This window comes from Microtus pennsylvanicus, chromosome 13 (genome assembly GCF_037038515.1).
Source record: "Microtus pennsylvanicus isolate mMicPen1 chromosome 13, mMicPen1.hap1, whole genome shotgun sequence".
Lineage (NCBI taxonomy): Eukaryota > Metazoa > Chordata > Mammalia > Rodentia > Cricetidae > Microtus > Microtus pennsylvanicus.
The window spans coordinates 33844881-33864498 of record NC_134591.1 but is presented as its reverse complement, the minus strand read 5'-3'; the positions used below and the strand labels follow the sequence as shown (position 1 = coordinate 33864498).

General features: G+C 39.4%; 1 pseudogene; it reads left to right on the top strand.

Annotated features, from left to right (window-relative positions):
- Window positions 1-4963: 4963 nt before the first annotated feature.
- On the top strand, window positions 4964-5519 carry LOC142833992 (AP-3 complex subunit sigma-1 pseudogene; annotated as a pseudogene).
- The last annotated feature ends 14099 nt before the right edge of the window (window positions 5520-19618 follow it).

Here is a 19618-nt window from a genome sequence, read left to right as displayed (position 1 = left end):
ATTGGTTTAAAGAGAAGGGTCAGCTCCTGATTTCCAGTTGCTGTTGTCCATTTGTCTGGTTCCATTGGCTCCTCAGTGTCTGGTGTCTTTCCCAGTCTCTAAACTGTGTGGCTCCCATCAATGCACATGCCTTGCTCTTCCACACGCTCCACAGGAATAGCCTTAGCACTCAGTGAATGAGTCTCTTGCTGGCAAAATCTCTCTTGTTGCTCCAGCTTTCAGTGGGTGCCTTCTCTGTATCTTCCTCCCAGTGTGTGTGTGTGTGTGTGTGTGTGTGTGTGTGTGTGTGAGAGAGAGAGAGAGAGAGAGAGAATGTGTGTGTGTGTGTGTGTGTGTGTGTGAGAGAGAGAGAGAGAGAGAGAGAGAGAGAGAGAGAGAGAGAGAGAGAATGTGTGTGTGTGTGTGTGTGTGTGTGTGTGTATGTTCTTTTCTGTAAGGGAAATGCCTGCCTACAGAAGGGTTTTGAAATTTCATGCCTCCACTGTTAATTGAGCTTTTGCTGAAGAAGTCAAAGATTCTCTTTGTGGAGAAGATGAAGACACCGAGTAACCAAAGCTCCCCTTCTCCATTGTCTGCTTTCCATTTGGGACATCTCCAGAGTGTAGATGACAGGCAGACTCTTGGTGAGGGATCGCTAGAAGTAGATTTTCTATTTTATTGTCTTCTTCTACCCTTGGACTGTGTGTAAGGAGGTGTACAATGGGGCAAAAAGTTTCTCACTCTGATAAATATCCTCTTGGGTTTGGGAAACAGCAAGACTTGAAAGAATTCATAACTTGAAAATAGCACTGCTTCCTAGTCCTTCTTTGGTATAATTTAAGTATTTCTTAATGCTTTCCTTCTTGAGAAATGAATTTTAGTTATAGTGAAAGGTTCATCTTAGCCATTTTCTTATGGTCGGCCATCCATCATCTTCACTTGTTGAGAACATTGTGTGCCAAGGCCCATGTGGGTCCTGCAAAACCCTGAAGATTCTCTGTGCTGCCTGAGTGTGTGCAATTCCCAGAGTCAGGGTTTACACAGTCACAGAACTGAGGTCCCTTACAAAGTTTCCCCCACATTACCTTAGATTCATTTCCATTTATTAGTGGAATTTCTTAGAAAACAGTGCATGCTAAACACGTTTTGAAAAATGATTCTTTTACCTTAAAAAACAAAAACAAAAAAATCCCACCCTCTTCCAAAAATCCCTAAACTTGAAATCTCTGTAAATCTTTATGACTGCAAGGTAAACAAATCCATATTCATGCAAACACAGATCTGTTTTTATAAATATAATGCAAATGCACGCACGATGTGTGTAGCTAATGCATATGCAGACCCTGTAACATGTCCATTTCAATGCTAAATATTTAAATTTTCCTTAAAGATGCCAACAAGTTGCTAATTTGTGGCGACAGTAATCTCATTCTTCTCTACAACCAAGTATAGCCGGTATATAATTTCCAGTTCTGATATTGGAGTCTCAAGTTAGGAACTGGATAATTACTGTGTAATTATGGGGCTTTGGGTAGCGATGCACACGGATCGTGGTTGGAGGAGCACTCGATTCATTTGGTATACTTATAAATTATTCACCCGTTATGCTGGAGTTCTTGAATTTGCATTCATATATTTTAATACTATTTCATTGTATGAGCATTTGCCCTTGGCTGAAAAATAATAGAGTCTAATGAAAACAAAAACGAAGTCATTGGCCTTTGCTTTACAATGTTGCTGAGAAGTTGAATCTTATTTTAAAACCACCACCTCTAATATCCAGAGCTCTTGGTCACCTATTCATTTCCTTTGGCTTTTGGAAGCCGATCATTTATTTTGTCTCTGTTGTTCCGAGGCTATGTTAGACACACAGAGCTCTATGAAAGTGGTAGAAGGGATATGCACAGAGATCTATTGAAATATATGCAAAGCAAATGGTACCCAGCTTGTGATTTGGTCACCTGCACAGAGTGCATTGGCAATCCTGCCTGTTCATTACCCTCTCTACCTTTAGTGAACCATTATTCCTCCATGGCTCGTTGCCCTGGTGGTAATGTCAGCCAAGTGCTGTGCCAGCTGCAGCTAGAAAATAAGGAGGTAGCCCTGCTGATACATTTTAGCATCCCTTTTGAGAATCCAGATTATGAGTGAAATGGCAGAGGCATGGAAGACGAGCCGATTCATCAGGAGGCGGTGTTATTCAGGATTGCCCAACTGGATTTTCCTAAAAGGCTACACTTTTAGTCATTTCCAAAGTTGTAGTCTTAGTTTTTTCTCTAGAGACTATGTTTTTAATTTTTTTTAACATATATTCACTCCCAAGGGAGATGAAACCTTAGTTTGATATGATACTTACAATATGAAAACCTTCACCAGCATTTTGAACTTGAGTTAAACATAGATTAATTTTTTTTAAATCTCCAACATACTCAAGAGATTATTTAGCTCACACTTTATTTTTCAGATAAAGAGAAAGGCCCTGAATGTTTGCTAACTTGTTCAAGGTGATAGTGATACTCAGTGACAGAGAGGGAGACAGACAAATTTGGTCAAATTAGATCCATAGATTCTAAAACTCTAAGAAGACTGGACTGAGAACTCAGTCTGTTTATCCAATTTAGAGACACAACATTAGCATCCTAGGGATGAATGGAGACTGCACATTTCTGTGATTTATAGGTACAGGTGAATTATGGACCAAGTTATTCCAGCTTGTCGTGAGAATATTCTCTCCCAAACTGAATCCACATGGATCTAGTGAGATTGACCCCATATACTTAAACAAGATTTGGCCAACCAAAGCACTCAATCTCCCTGACCACAGTCAGTACTGGAGATCAGTAAAAAGCTATACCATGAAATCCAAAGTATAGAACTTGAAAGTTTTATCAGAACCAAGTGGAAAAAGAAATTCTCCTCTCGTTGTTTCATAAATCAATGTCCCACCAGAAGAGATGACACATTCAAATTTGAGGTGTAAACAAACTCGTCTTAGAGTCTTTGTTCAAAAGGACTATATGAAATAATTCAATGCCCTACAGAGTTTAAAAGGGAAGAGGAGCTGTCACTCTCTGGCCATCACCAGTAGTCAGATTAAGAGTCATGCAGAAAGGCCACCTTTGTTCTAGTAGGCTCAAAGTGACCTTGTAGAGAGCCAACCAGGTCAATGGACAGCTTGGCTTCATTTTCCTCTCCCTCTCCTTCTCCTTTGGCTTGTTTTTGACCAAACACAGCCAAGAGCTAGAAGACAGGGAGATCTCTTAATGTAGGCCATTAAAGACAGCCTCCTAGGGTTCGGAACAGGATGAATAGGCTGTGGAATGCACAAGAAGGACAAAGCAGGATTGCCAGTTTAATTTGAGATGCTAATTTATTAGGCAGCATTTCTGTGGCCACCTCGCTTTTGTGTGGGGAATCAATGACTGGTACAACTTCCAAAGAGTATAATTACTAGATGTGAGTACAGCAACTCATGACATCTAGTAAGTGGTAAGATTTCCTTGATCAAAAGATCATGAGCTGGGTCCTGTCCATGGACCAATAAATATCATTCATGTGTAAAGCAGTTAAAATTGAGATTAAATCACTTACAACCTATACACAGAGATGTTACGACCACTAGATGCATTCAAAAGGCTTGGGGGCCATGCCAATTCCCAATGGGAAACCTTGTTTAAATTTTTATCCATCCTGGGATTGAGTTTTGTTGAGACACTCTGAGGAACAAAGAATTTGGATTCTCCCGCAAGCCGTCTTTTCTGTCTCACATAGAAGGTGAAAAGACAGATAGAGTGAAAATCTATGTGCCACAGTGTTTCCAAATTCCTCAAAAGTATTATTTTTAGAGACTTGGGAAGAAAAAGAAAACAATTGGAATTTCTTGGAATTCTCAGAATCTTAGGTTACTTCCAGTATTATTTTTTTGTTCTTATTTCTGTGATAATTAAAAGGTATTAGTAAAATAATATTGATTTTTTCCCCTTTTTTTGAGACAGAGTTTCTTTGTGTAGCTCTGGTTATCCTGGAACTCCCTCTGTAGAACATGCTGTCCTTGAACTCAGGGATCTGCTTACTTCTGCCTCCCAAGTGCTGGGGGATTAAAGGTGTAAGCCACCACCGCCCCGCTACAAACACTGATTTTTAAGAGTGTGTGAAAATACAAAGTCTCTACTAAGTATTTGAATACTCAGAACCATTAAAAATGACAAGGTAATTGAAATGTCACAGCATTAATATCTTCCTTCAAGGATAGTAGCACCACACTAACTTATCTGTCATAATCACAATTGCAGGAAATTGTTTTGCTACCAAATTTTTATTCCTTGATATATCTATTATATGATTTGTATGAAGTTTATATAATATGCATATTAAGTTGTTCAACGCCTATTTTATACCCACATGCATATACACACATATATATGACTCACAATTAGTAGCAGAAATGGTCACAGACTAGCTTCTAAAATAACTGTAGCTATAAACAAGATTGCTAGACTGCAATGTATCTGCAATGTGTTTCTTCAATAGTCTCAGAAATGTAGGTACCTTTTCTGCGTTCCCATTAAACTTAACCCCAGAAAGTTCCTTTGAGTCATAAAACCTCTTGGTTGGTGGTTGAGCTTTAATTCTTATATGAGGCTCATAATGGCTCTTTCTTACTTCTCTATTTTATTTACTGGTTTCTTTGAGATTTAGAATTTGGGCTTCTGTTAGTTATATGCCATTTTAAAATTAGTTTTATCTTATTTGTTATTGGTCTCTTTAAGTTGTTGGTCTTGTCTTGGTTTAACTTTGGTGATTTGGCTGAGTCTGGACACTTATCCATTTAAAAATATTTTCAAATTTAATGGAGTATACATTATAGTAGCACGTGTGGGAGGGGGCGGATGAAGAAGCAGTGGCACCAAGCTCCCAGAGGTGAGGCTTGCACGCCCACCCCTGCCCAGGACCCCAGCACCCACTGGGTTGGTCAAGCCCAGCCATGATCAAGGCCATCCTCATCTTCAGCAACCACGGATACCGCAGCTCTCCAAGTTCTCCCAGCCCTATAGAGAAGATCAACACAACATCAGATCATCAGGAAGACTTTTCATATGTTGTCTAAGCGAGATGAGAACATTTGTAATTTCCTAGAAGGGTTATTAATCGGAGGCTTTGACAACAAACTTTTTTATAGACATTATGCAATGCTATATTTTGTCTTCTGTGTGGATTTCTCAGAAAGTGAACTTGGCATTTTAGACCCAATTCAAGTATTTGTGGAAACATTAGATAAATGTTTAGAAAATGCCTGTGAACTAGATTTAATATTCCATGTAGACAAGGGTCACACAATTCTTGCAGAAATAGTGATGGGGGAATGGTATTGGAGACCCATGTGAATGAGATTGTTATACAAATTAATGCACAAAATAAACAGAAGAGATCTGAGGCAGGCTTATCAGTTGTAAAGGATATGAACCTTCCTGAGATTTCCAAGAAATATTAACATTGGTGGCATCAGTATAAAAGTGCTAAACCTGTCCTCTTTTAAATAGAGTATTAAATAAGCCACTCCCAGGTAAAATCCAGAGGGAAAGTCATCTAACTTTACGATGCAGTTGTTTACCAAAAACAGAGGAGGAGATCTTAACTTTGCTCTTGGATTTAAGTCAAGGTACTGTATAGAAGCTGCATAAATTCAGTATGGAAGTTCAATGTTGCTTTTTTGCTCAGTGATTTTAAAGAAATTGAGTAGTTCCAGTGTGATTTTTTTTCTTTTCTAAATTGCATTCCTATGCCCACATAAAGGCATGCCTCTATAGACTGTGTTTCGAAAAGTGAAATGTTTCCTTAATCATGTATAACCCCAAATGTTGATGTGTTGTATGGGTCACAAGTGCAGCGTTCTCTAACTTTTTCTGCTCTTTGTCACAATTGTTATTTAAAGAACCAAGTATGTATTGCGTGAAAACATGACCTTTCCCTTCGTTTAAATAAACTCCAAGGTAGCTGGATTTCTAAAGTACCTTTCTGTTTTGCTTGGTATCTAATTTAACAATTGTTTTTACAACCTTATGATTCAACAAAGTAAATAAAAGTACCACTGTTAGAAAAATAAGTTCTTAGAATGTACCGCTATAATACTATGAATTTCTTTGGCATCTGTTGTGATATTTCCCTGCTCGTTTTTGATTCTAATTGTTTGGATCTTCTCTTTCTTTTAGCTAGTTGGGGGGTTAGTGGTCTGTCAATCTTGTTTATATTATCAAAGAGCCAGATTCGTTGATTCTTTGTATTATTTTCTTTGTTTCTATTTCATTAATGTGTCCCTTGTTTTTATTATTTATTCCCATCTACTGGATTTGGTTATGGTTTGCTCTTGATTCTCCAAAGTCTTCAGTTGCATCAGTAAGTCATTTGTTTGCAGTCTTTCTGATTTTCAATGTAGGCACATTCCAGTAGAGCTATATATTTTCCATATTGGACTGATTTTAGTATGTCATATCGATTTTGTTATGTTGTGCTTTCATTTCCATTATGTTTCAGGAATATTTTTCTTTCTTATTTTACCTATTCATCATTCAATTTTTAAAATCTCTGAGTTTGTGTAATTTCTAGAGATTTGCTTGCTATTGATTTTAGGCTTTATTATATTATGGTCAGATAGAATACATGGAGTTATTTTAATTTTTCTGATTTTGTTAAGATTTGTTTTAGTGTCTCAATATGCAGTCTGATTTAGAGAACCTAAGATGAACTGCTGAGTAGAATACATATTCTTTTGTGTTTGGGTGATACATTCTGTAGATATCTTTTTGGTTCATTTCATATATAATATTATTTATTTCCAGGGTTTCTCTGTTTATATTTTGTCCAGATAAACCTATCTATTGGGGGAAAGTAGGATATTTAAATCAGCTATGGCTGCTAAATTTGAGTTAATCAGGGTCATATAGTCCAGTAAACACTTTTATGAAATTGGGTATGCCAAAGTTTGGTGTATATATATTTATAATAGTCATGTCTTCTTGGTAGATTGTTCCCTTGATTAGAATGAAGTGACTCTCTTTATCTCTTTTTGGTTTGCTTTAGTTTAAAATGTATTTTGTCAGATATTAGGATAGCTATACCTCTTTGCTTACTGGTTCCATTTGCTTAGATTACTTTTCCTAGCCTTAACTTTAAGATGGTATTTATAGTTGAAAGTATTACAAGTTTCTTATAAACAGAAAAATACATTTTGTTTCTTTTAAAAAATGGAAAATAATCATATATGTATTCTTTTCTGCCTGAACTTATTTCTGTGTACTCTGTACAAGCTTTGTGCTCACGGAGACTAGTAGAGGACGTCAGATCTCCTGTTACTGGAGTTAGAGATGGCTGGGAGCTTGAATGTGTGTGCTGGGGCCTCTGGAAGATCAGCAGCATTCTTTTTTTATTTTTTGTTAGTTCTGTAATATCTTTTTCATATGCCATAGCATATAATCCATAAAACCTGGAGCTGTGATTTGCTTACGTAGTGCATAGAATGATGACATTTGCATAACTTTGCATTTTAGCTAGAGTTGTCTCCCTTATGATTCCAATGTATAAAGTAGCAGGCTCAAGTTCATTTTCTAAATTCACTTGTTAAGATTTTTGTTCCTGTCCCTTTCTATAAAGTCATTTAAATAGCACAGGAATTACATGTTTCTTTGTGATACAGAGTAATTTTTCCGTATCCAGAACCTTTAGTAACAAATCTTGGACTGTATTTTTACATTTCCTGTAGGCCCTCTGAATGTGGGCAACAGTTGTATGGCTGGGGCAGACTGTGGGACCACTGGTAGTGGGACCAGGATTTATCCTTACTGCTTGTACTGGCTTTTTGGAGCTCATTCTCTTTGGAAATATACCTTGCTCAGCCTAGATATAGTAGGGAGGGCCTTGGTCCTTCCTCAAAGCAATGCGCTAGACTGTTGACTCCCTATGGGAAGCCTTACTCTCTCTGAGGAGTGGATGGAGGGTGGAGTGAGGAGGAAAGTGGAGGGAACAGGAGGATGGGGAGACAGTGAGAACTGGGATTGGTATGTAAAATCAGAAGAGATAGTTTTTGTAAGAAAATAAATAGAAAATTTTGAAAAAGAAGTTGAGTAGAGAGAACAGCCAGCCCTCTGAACCTTTGTGAAATATCCCCAACCCTGGATCTTATTTTTTAATCTATGCAACCAACCTGTGTTGTTTGATTGGGGACATTAATAGTTCAAGTTATTGTTGAAAGGTATGTGATGAGTACTGTCATTTCCTTCCTTCCTTCCTTCCTTCCTTCCTTCCTTCCTTCCTTCCTTCCTTCCTTCCTTCCTTTCTTCCTTCCTTCCTTCTTTCTTCTTTCTTTTGTTGTTTGTTTTCTTAGTCTTATTTTATGTTCTAGCTATTGTAGGTTTATTTATTTTCTTTTTATAGTCTTTTTGTATTCCTCTCTTCACGATGAAGTATTGATTCTAGTATTCTCTGGAAGACTGGTTTGGTGGCAGTAGACATGGGTTCTTTTAGCCTGTTTATATCTCACCCCTCCTTCAACTACGGCAGATTATTTGGCTGGATTGTCATCCATAGGCTTTTAGAACTCAGGGCACAGTATTCTAGGCTCTTTGGGCCTTTAAAAATTTTATTGAGGAACCAGTTGTTGTTCTAATAGGTTTTCCATTCCTTGAATTTGTGATTTTTCTCCTGCAGCATTCAAGACATTTTCCTTCTTCTGTATATTTGGTGTTTTAAGTATAACATTAAATGAGTTTCTTTTCTGGTCCTGTGTGTTTGATATTTTTTGTGTTTTTGTATCTGTATGGGTGTATTTTTTCCTTAATTTGGGGAAGTTTTCTTCTAAGAGCCTCATGGAGCTCTGGTCTATACTATTGACCTGTCATTCTTCCTCTTTATTCATCCTTATGTCTCAACAATTTATGGTGTTCCAAAGTTTCTGGACTTTGTGTGTGTGTGTGTGTGTGTGTGTGTGTGTGTGTGTGTGTGTCTTAAAACTTTCCCTATACCTTTTGCTTGACTGGCTCAGTATTTTACATTATCTTCAAGTTCCAATATCTTCTACTTGATCTATCCTACTAGTAAGGCTTTCCCTGAGCTTTCCAATTGGGTTATTGAATCTTGCAATTTCATCCTCAATTCAGCTTGAGTTCTCGTCAACATTTTTGTCTCTCTACTGAATTCACATCTGAAATCCTGAACTGTCTTTTCATCCAATTACGTATTTGTCTTTTCTTGGACATTGATGAAGTCCAATTACTGTCTGTAAGTTCACTGAATTATTTATTTGTGTCTTCTTTAATCTCACGAATTCTTTGATTAAGTTTATGATTGCTTTTTTTAAGTTCTGTGTCCTGGGCTTCATCCAGATAATTTTCAGTAAAGAACGCCTCTAGTGTTCCTTTTGGGGGCCTGGGGATGTTATAATATCTTAGCATTTTATGTTGTGATTTTGCAGCTTGGTCTGGTGTATGGACTTCTTTCATTGGTTGTGTGTCTAGTGTAAGATTCTAGTCTGCTTCAGGCTGAGTCATTGAGGGAATTTTGGTCTGCAGTCTGGCCTGCTAGTGTAGGAATAGAGGTGGTGATCAGAGTTTTGGGGAATTCACAGGCTAAGCTAGTATGGGGAGTTAGGCCTGGGAGATGGGCTTGGTCTGGGAGAACTTATCAGGGATAATTGGTGCAGGATCTGTGCTTCAGGTGCTAGGGCTGGGTGTGCAGACTGAGGATTGGGTTTGGTTCTTTAGTTGTTGTCTTAAAATATTAGATTTCCTAATAAAGAATGTTAGAGCATATACTTAACTTTAATATTTATTCCACGGCTGTTTCTTAATCTGGAAGTTTTGTTGGAGAGTCTCATTTTTCAATTCATGATCTCTAAAAAGAAACGTGTGTGCACACATGCCTCTGTGTGTGTGCACAAGTCACACACTCATGGAAATATTGTTGTAGAAACACAATTTGCATATATATTAAAACAGCTTTGCTCAAAATTGGTCACTTATATCCTTAGTTTATATACCTCTTAATGCACCATTTGCAGATAAAGATACCATGCAGATAAAGATACCAATCAGGACTTTGAAAGACTATAAAGCAGATCTATAAGCTTATAAACCATGAGGTGTATGTTCTTTTTTCCAAATTACCACAACAGATAACTTTGCTAATGATTTTGCCATTTACGAAATAGAGTTTCCCCTTTATCTGGCCTATACAAATAATTTTATCCTTGATTTTGTATTTTTTTTTAACCAACAATGTCCTAATTACTCATTCTGCCTGTTTTGTTGCCCAGTGTTAAAGGCAGTGCTGAGTATTTTAGGTCTAATGTTATGGCAGCTTTTGTGTTTCCTACTGAATTTTCTATATATGCCAAAGATCCGTCGAGGAGGCAGAGCTCACGGACTGCTTGATTAGCTGTGAGGGCCAAACCTTACATAACCGTGGAAAGCACTGGTGAGGTGAGCATCACAAAAATGACTAAAGTTCGCTGACATACGTCATCAGCCCCGTTTTCAAGAACCTTGGTTCAGATGGGTATGATGGAACACCACAGAATCCAGGCATGTCTACACCCTGAAGTAAACAGAAGGAGTTGCTTGTAGTGAGGTCGGGAAGAGTGGGGCCTCTGTGTGGGGACTGTCTGTAGAGGTCAGCCCTCAAGAGTCTGCTGGCCAGCCTAGAGCAGCTCACTATTCAGAGGAGCTGGTGCAATAGAAGAAAAACTAGGTGTGGGCTGAAAGTGAGGATCAGTTAAAAACCAGGGAGACCTGTGTCTGCTTGTCATTGGGACCTCCAGAGACTAATGGGCCCTGTTCTAGTGTTGCTCAGACCAAGTACAAGTTCTTTGCTGACTCTCACTAAGAATCATTCACAAAGTCGAACTCTGGGAAACAGAGCTCCCAGTTTAATGAGCTGACAGTCAATGATCCAGCATAATCCATTCACGTCCTGTGCCATTCACAGTTAGATGTAAACACAAATGGGGAAGCATGATGCTCTTCCGCCTGTCAATTACTCCCAATTTCAAGGCTTTCTCTCCGTTTCATTATCTAGACATGAATTTAATGTGGCTCATCATTTTCACTGGAGAAAAATGAAAACCCCTTCTAACAGCCCCGTTTAAACAGCCCATCAATTTTAGTAGCACTAAATGTGAATTTCTGTATATCATGCATTATCTGTTGGTAACTACGAGTTCTGAGTTTGCAAGTAGGAATGTCATAAAGAACACTATACTCTATCTTAGTTGAGAATTAAGCCATTGTACAGGGTCTTTCCTTCCTGATCCTCTGAGAAAAACCTGTACTGGCTTCATTGTAACTGTTCCTCATTTAATCTAAAGGTTAACCCACGGATTTGATGCTTTTCCCATCGTATTTTTCTGTAGTGAAGTTCCAGTCTTCTCTGAATCATTTTCCCTTGGAGTGATTTCAGAGAAAAATGGGGCTTGAACAACATCAGGGAGCACTAAATATAACAACTAGGTTGTTAGGAATGAGGGAATGGCTGACTATATAGCACACCAATCCCTTTACATTGGTAATTGTTATTCCATTTACCGATGAGGAAAGGCAGGATATTAAAAATTAAACAAACCACACAACCAGGTGATGGTGAGCTTGGGCAGGCATCCAGATGTACTTGCTTTCAGTGGAATCGTTTAACTTGAATGGCTTGGTCTTCATTTCCCCTCCTGATGTGTCTGAGGTGTATATGGTGTAGCACAAGGGATTTGTCCGTGAACCCTAAACTTAGGGCTGACAAAGGTAAGGCTATCATTCCGGAAATGCTCATCCTCCTTGGTTAAGCTCTTCGTAGTCACCCCTGAATAGAAAACCATGTGTGGCTGCTTTTAAAGCTGTGCTAGATACTGTAGCTGGTGCTTGGGCCCCTTTCTTTCTAGCTCTTCTTTGAATGTGTTTAATGGTGTGGTATATTCCTTTCCTTTTTTTCGTTTTTGTGCCTAATTTTTTTTACATGTTTCTCCATAAGTTCTGAGGCAACTTTGAAGCTAATATTAGTTCAGCAACTCCTAATGACAGTTGTTATGGATTCCGTAGTTTGATATAATGGTCCCTGTGCTAAGTTCAGGACTCTTTACCTTTCATTGTACAATTTGTTTTCTGTCTGTAGCTCAGATCATGAATTCCTTTATGGAAGAGATTATATTTATCATTTTTGACTTTTCTATCAAAAGACAGTGCTTGACTCCAGAGTGTGCTGATAAATAGTTGTCAGTGTGAATAGACATGAAGTGCATGCTCGATTGGAATATCTAGTCAGTATATAACTGGGCACATTGTTAGGATCGCCTCATTTTACAGATGAGGGTGCTAAGTTGAGAGTTGAATGAGTCAGGATCACACAGCTCTGTGTTATCAGGATAAGAGCTAGATTTTTAGACAAATCCTTAACCCCCCAAAGGAATTTGTTGACTGAGGTTTCAGTCCTGCCCGGTCCTGTAGCCGTTCTGTTCCAAAGAATTACACAGAAGACTACATTAATTATAAACTGGTTGGCCTATTAGCTCAGGCTTCTTATTAACTAATTCTTACACCTTGCATTAGCCCATAATTCTTGTCTGTTTTAGCCACGTGGCTTGGTATCTTTTATCAGCGAGACAGTCTCATTTTGCTTCCTCTGTGTCTGGATGACAACAGTAGACTGAGCCTTTCCTCTTCCCAGAATTCTCCTGTTCTCATTGCCCCACCAGTACTTCCTGCCTGGCTACTGGCCAATCAGTGTTTATTAAAATACAAGTGACAAATCTTGACAAGGTGCAAAACCATTGTCCCATAGCAGAAACTGGCATATCAAAACTCTTTAAAGCTAAACAAGTCTTTGAATGAAATGCTATCAACTCTGCCACATCAAATTTTTAGAACTCCTTTGATTGTTGGAGTTGGCAAGGGACAGGAGGCAGATAGAAGGGTGCAGGGACAAACTTAATACTTCTACTCAATCCATCTTCTCCTTCCTGTTTCAGGGACTTCCAATCTTTGCACAGGTTCCACAGAAAACAGTTTGGAAAACACTGGGCTATACTGGCCTTCCTTACTGTCTTCTTCAGCTCTAAAAATAGCTAAGCAAATTCACAAAAGAAGAAAAAAAAACAGACACACACACTCACAAACACACAGGCAAACACACACACACACACACACACACACACACACACACACACACAAACATACACACACCCTCAGACCCTCTTCTGAGCTGGAAGTTTTACCCACTTGGTAACCCCAACAGGGCTCAGAGGAGTCAGTGTCATTTTCCGCCAGCAGGACAAAGTGACCATTCTTGCACTTGTGACTGGATACAGAGGAATGGGGCGGGTCTCCCAGGACACATCTGCAGGGCTCTATCTCACAGGAAGTGGTGCAGCTCTTCAGAGATAAGTTTCACTGGGGAACAAAGAGGGATTTTGTTCACTGCTTTAAGAATGGTGCATTGAACCTGGACTGGGCTTCTCAGTCCCTGCAGCTGAAAACAGGGCAAAAGCGACCCGACTGCTCCTTCCTCTCTTAACATAGGGAGAGTGGTTTCCGGACTTCCCTCCCAGTCTCTTCCAGAGGTCTAGATAGCTTCCCCTACACTTTCTTATAAAAGTTCTGCTCCTTCTCCATGTTCTCTGAATTAAGCTTGGACCTTTATATTTGTGTTCATTTGACACATTCTCATCCTCTGTGGAAATCTGTATAATTCAGCCTGTTGAGAATAAGAGGCCATAAATCATAAGTGCCATTGTCAAGGGTTTGCTTGAGCCTCATTTGTGTCTACCAAAACACCAGAGCCGCAGAAACACAGACAGGGCTTTTTTGTTTGGGAGGAAAGAATGCTGGAGTCAAGACAGATTTCAATTTGCTGTCCAGACCTTTGACTATCGATTTGATTTGACCTTGAATGATTTGCTAAGTTCTCTGTACCTTTTAATTTGCAAAGCAGCAACACTCCTATTTTCTATTTGTCAGACCCAAAGCGGAGTGATCAAGTATTTCCATATTTCGTCGGATGTCCCATAGCAAGGGGATGCTAAGGATGCCTGCACAAGGTTCCTCCCGTGCACTTGGGAAGCTGGAGTGCTGGTACAGCAAGCACATGACTCTCAGCCAGGCATCTCTGTCCCAGCTTCAGAGGCGCAGGTCAGAGCACATTTGACTTTGCAGAAGCTATACATTTCCTGCGAGATAATGAGGTGTGGTGGGGAGGCAGGCTGGATTTATATGGCAGTTAAATGTAGTTTGGTATCAAACGTATGATTGCATTATTCACTGTGCCATAGCAAAGTTCACCTCTGCCCCCTCGCTTTTGGCTGGATCAGCAGATGTGAACCACGATTAAGGAAGCACTGTCAGATATTACTTTATAGTCTAATTTTCCTACTCTCCATTGCCTGCAGTGCCCTTGCCTCCGGGAAAAGTGACAACATAAACAGGCCTTTTCAAACTAGCTTTTAGGGAGTGATTTAGGAGTGCAGACTGGCCCAGGGGGAGACTTATCATCCTTGGCACAATGCTTGTGGGAATGGGTTTCCTAAACAGTTTGAGAGGTAAAGTCTTAGGTCTCAAGTAAGAAACTGATGTCCTATGATATAATTCTTGTAACCAGCAATAACAGCAGAAGATTAAGGTCTACTGATATTCTTATATAAGGTACTCATGGGTTTAATAAGAGCAGCAAGAACAAGGAGATAGATGTAAGAATGGGGTAAATCTTAGCTTCCTGTTCCATACATGGGCAGTTGCACACACTTTGATGCACAATTATAAATTCATTTTTACAAGTGTGTTAGGTAGGTGTTTGCTTTGACATTTGCAGGCAAAGTATTGACGTTTAGAGCTGAGGCATCATTTGTGTCCCCAAGCTAGCAGAAAGAAACTGATTTTGAAATGTGGCATCAGACCGAGGTCCCATGTCTTTGCTTAGCACCAGGCTGCTTCTGAGCTTCACTGAGCCTGGCACTGGGGTCTGGATGATAGCCTGTGGGCACCTTAAGAGGTCTCTGAATAAAGGCCTGGGATTTTGGGGGGTAGGGTCATAGCTGGATTACAAATTCCTCCCTACCTTTTAAAAATTGTCCTTTAATAACTGTGTTTCATTTTCTCTAGACTTCCGTTTGGCCATCTAAAGATGGAAGGTAAGCATTGCCTGAGAGGTCACGGGAAAGATTACATGAGCTGAGTAGGAAACACGGCACCACCAGTAGCTCACGTGCCTGGAGCGGTTGTACTTATTTTGACACAGCCATTTATTTGCTCACAGTAATGTTAAAGGCAAGCTCTTAGCCTGTGCTACTGTAGATATGGACGCTGGGCCCCAGAATAAAGAAAAAAATCTGGCCTGATGTTGAGAACTAGAAAGGGTTTGGAGCCGGGCCTCACACTTGTAGCTGGCCCTGGCTACTCTGCTCTGAATACAAAAGCAGTCCGCTTTCTTAAACATTATTTTCCCCAGCCAGAGGAAGATTTCCCACTGCTGTAAGCCTTCCAGAGGAGTTGGCAAGAGAGTGGAGAATGACTATCATGTTTTGAGAATACCCGGACCTTGCCTTAGTGTTATCTCTGGAAATACCATGGCTTTTCTTAATTTTTGTGGGTTCTACAGAGATTCTCGCTTGGTGCAACAGGGTTGCTCTGGGGAAACTTGCTGTCTGTCTCCGAGAATAGCTTCACATAGGACGTTCTTCACAAACCCTCACCAAGGCCCTCTTCCTTCTCATTGAAAGGCAGTGTGTTTAACATCTCTTTTGCGTTCGTTTCGAAAATGGGTGGCATTAGCTGCAGAGGGGAAGTGGAAAACAGTCTTTGGTTTTCTTTTCTGAAAGCAGAAAACAGTGCAATTAGTGGGAAATTTACTCATAATCTTGATCTTCAAAATCTTCTGCCCTTTCATCCCATTAGGAGTGCCTTTTCTTTGTAAAGGACATGGGTGGGGGGCAGGGAAAAAACCCTATAAAATAGCCATGCTACAAAATTCTCTTTAATGATGGAAGCTAATAAGAAATGGATCTGGTATTCCATCCAGCCTCTCAAATAATGGCTCTGTTGTTTTGATCTCCAAGTGTAAAGGAAGCTTTATATTCAGGGATGGGCGTCTCTGTCTTGAGCACCTGAGAGACTGCATTATATATTTGAAACCATTTTAACAATGTCCCTTCCCAGAGTGTGAGGCCATTGGAGCTTTGATGTGGTTAGGCAATTTAGTACAATCATGTAATAGATTAAATTAGATTTCAGCTCCCTCAAAAGATTTGAAGAGCAACGTTAAATGAGTGCACCCATAATCTTGCAGCGTTGGGAGTGCTTTCTGTTTCCCTATTTTACTTTAGCAAAAGGACTCCAGAGCAGGGAACATTCTCTCTTCCCATTACCTGAGCAGAGGCGAAGGAAGCATTGCTGGGTTTGCTTCTGATGTGTTCACACACAAGGAAAGAACCAGCTCCGAAGAAGAAAAGAGACAGTGAGCTCCAAAATAGAGTGGAAGAAGCTACTTCACTTCCCTAAAATAAACTTCACATGGTTAATGGTGGAGGTGGTCTTTGAACAAAGAGATTGCAAGGAAGTTAGAAATAGGCAGATGTGAGCTTTAATCCTGATTTACAGTTTCTTCACCGCTAACCTCCTTCAGTCTGTTCCTTTCTCCGTAAAGCTAAAATCACAGTGCTAAAGTTGAATTGCCTTTCAGAATCAATATTTAATAAATGTCTGCTCGCTTTCCTGCATGCAAGATTTGTCAGTTGACAAGCGATGGCTATGTATCTGTAGACACACCCATTGTCTTGGTTGCTGGACACGGAATAAGTTACAACTAAGCACTTACCTAATACCTTCAGTTAGACAGTTTGGGTCACCCAAGCTTCAAATGTTTCCAATGGGCTCCCGATGCTCACTTCCACCACCCTCTTAGCTCAGCAAATCGCCCTTTGTTCACCTGGCTGTCCACAGAAGGAAGGTCAGAAGTGCAAATGATGGCTCCCTCTCCATCCCTTAGAACCTATTTACCACGAAATCCTGTGGTGATTCATGAAGGAATCTCAGCTCTGTTAATTTCAGAAAAACTTGTTTTGTCTGATTCTTAGCAGATACATGAAACAATGCTGAATCATGGCTCCAGTCCTTACCTCTTCTTGTTAATCTCATTATCGTCTGTTTCTAATCTATTCCTTTTTTATAAATTTACTTTCCTATATTTATTAATTCTTGAACAATTTCTTATATTTTGGTTGTGAGCATAGTCTTTAGCAGTTGAGCCATTGCTCCAGGCCTCTTTGATAATTTTTTACATGCACACAGTGCACCCTATTCCTCCCTCTAAAGCCTCCCGGGTCCACAGCTCATCCCTTAGTCCTTGCCTCCTGACTTGGCAGACTTAAGAAAATAATGCAAAAGCATAATCAATGGATTCCAATTTATGCTTCACACACAGGCATGGTTGTGGGGCCATTCTGTAGAGCATGGTTGACCTTCCAGGGAGCAAAGCTTTAACGAAAACTGACTCTCCTTCTCCTAGCAGCACCAATTGTCAGTAGTTTCTTAGTGGTGAGGACCTGTGAGCCCCTCACCACTCCATGATGGGATGTTTAACTAGCTTGCTCTTAAGCAGGTCTTGTGCAGGTAAATGCAGCAGCTATGAATTCTTGTGTGCCTTAGCCATGCCATATCCAGAGGAAAGCATTGCCTAACACTCCTCGTCCTTCAGCTCCGACGATCTTTCTGCTCCCTTTCCTATGATGTTCTCTGAGCTTTGGATTAGAGTTTTAGGGACACACACACACACACACACACGTCAGTCACCTCTGTGGTTGAGTACACACTGTCGCTCAGTCTCAGCAGAGGAAACTGACCATGGAGTGAAGAGGCACCCCACAATTGGGAGAGCTTCTTTGCCAGCTATTATATCTGACAGTTTGGTTAAGAGATGAGTCATACAGGAAGTTTTAAAAAGAAGTATAAATAGCCCCAAACACGTTAAAACAGTTCAAAACTCTTAGCCATCAGGGAGATGGAGATATGCACTTCCTAAGGTTCTAGCTCACCACGGTCAAATGGCTATCATCAGGAATACAACTGATAGCAAATGATGGCATGAAAGGAGCCCTTTTATACCTTTAGTAGGAGTGGAAATTGAAGCAGCTGTTCTGGAAATCAATCTTAAAGCATCTCAAAAAAAAAAAAAAAAAGAACCAGAGCTCCTATATGAGCCAGCTCTTCTGCCACTCCTGGGCGTGGACCAAACGAAAATCTGCTAAAGCGATACTAGTCTACAGTCATGTTCTATTTAGGGAAATTTTACTTTAAGAGTGATCATCTGAATTTTCTGTGTCTATTATAAAGTCTTCCTTTTTACCTATGATTTTATTAATTTCATTTTCTCTTTCTTTTGGTTAATTTGGTTAAGGATTTGTCACTTTTCTTTATCATTTCAATTATCCAGCTCTTTGTTCTATTTGTTTTTCTTACTGTTTAAAATACTTTTCATTATATTTTGCCCAACTCTTCATTATTTCTCTTCATCTACCTACTGCCTTGGGGATTGATGCCTTAAGGTTCACCATCGGGCTGTTTACTTGAGATCCCTTTGATGTTCTGGTGTGGACATTTAGAGCTATGGATTCCCTCTTAGGTGTGCCTTCATCGTATTCCATAGATTTGCATATGTTGTGTTTGGACTTCCTTTTAATTCAAACAACTTATTATTATTATCTATTTTTTTCTGAAATTCATTGTTCATTAGTGTTCTGTCTAATCTCTGTGAGTTTGTATGTTTTCTGTAATTGTTCTTGGCATTAACTTCTAGCTTTATATCATTGTGTCCAGGTAAAATCCAAGATCCTGTATCAATACTCTTCTATTGCCGAGAGTTGCTTTAGCCTACTTACAATTGTGTAGTTTTTCAATGTTTCAGTAGATATTCTGTAGATATCTGTTAGCTCCACATGATATATGATGTCATTTCATTCTAGTGTTTCTTCATTGGATTTTTGTGCGTGCATTGCGTGTGTGTGTGTGTGTCTGTGCAGTTGTCTTATGTAACGTTGAAAGTGGAATAACAAAGTCACCCACTACTACTGTGTTGGGGTTACTCTGTAATTTCAAATTGAGTAGCGTTTGCTTTATGAAATTCACCGAGCATGTTTCACGAATGAATGTTTATGTGTAATTTCCTCTTGGCAGGTAAGTTCTGTGATCAGTATGAGGTAACATTCTTTTTTTTTTTTCTGACAATATTGAATCTGGAGTTAATTTTTACCGGATACCAGAATAGAAATACATGCTCCCTGGTGCCAGTTGCTTGGACTATTGCCTTAGAAACTTGTGCTTTATTGAAAGCTACATAGAACTCCTTGCAATCTTGTTGCTCTCACGGTATCTACAAATTTCTTGGTCTTCTTTTGCTTAAGGAAGACCTTAGCCTCGCTGATTTTTTTCTTTCTGTGGTCTCAATTGTGCTTATTTTTCTCTCCAGAATGAAGTACTCTCCAGTTTCTTCTGTAGAGCTGACTTGCTGGTCACATTTTTTTTTTTATTTTTTTATTTTTTTTTATTTTTTTTTACATTTTTTTAAAGCCAACTTTTATCAAAGGAAATTTTATTTTCAGCTTCAAATATAATAATTTTTTTCTGTA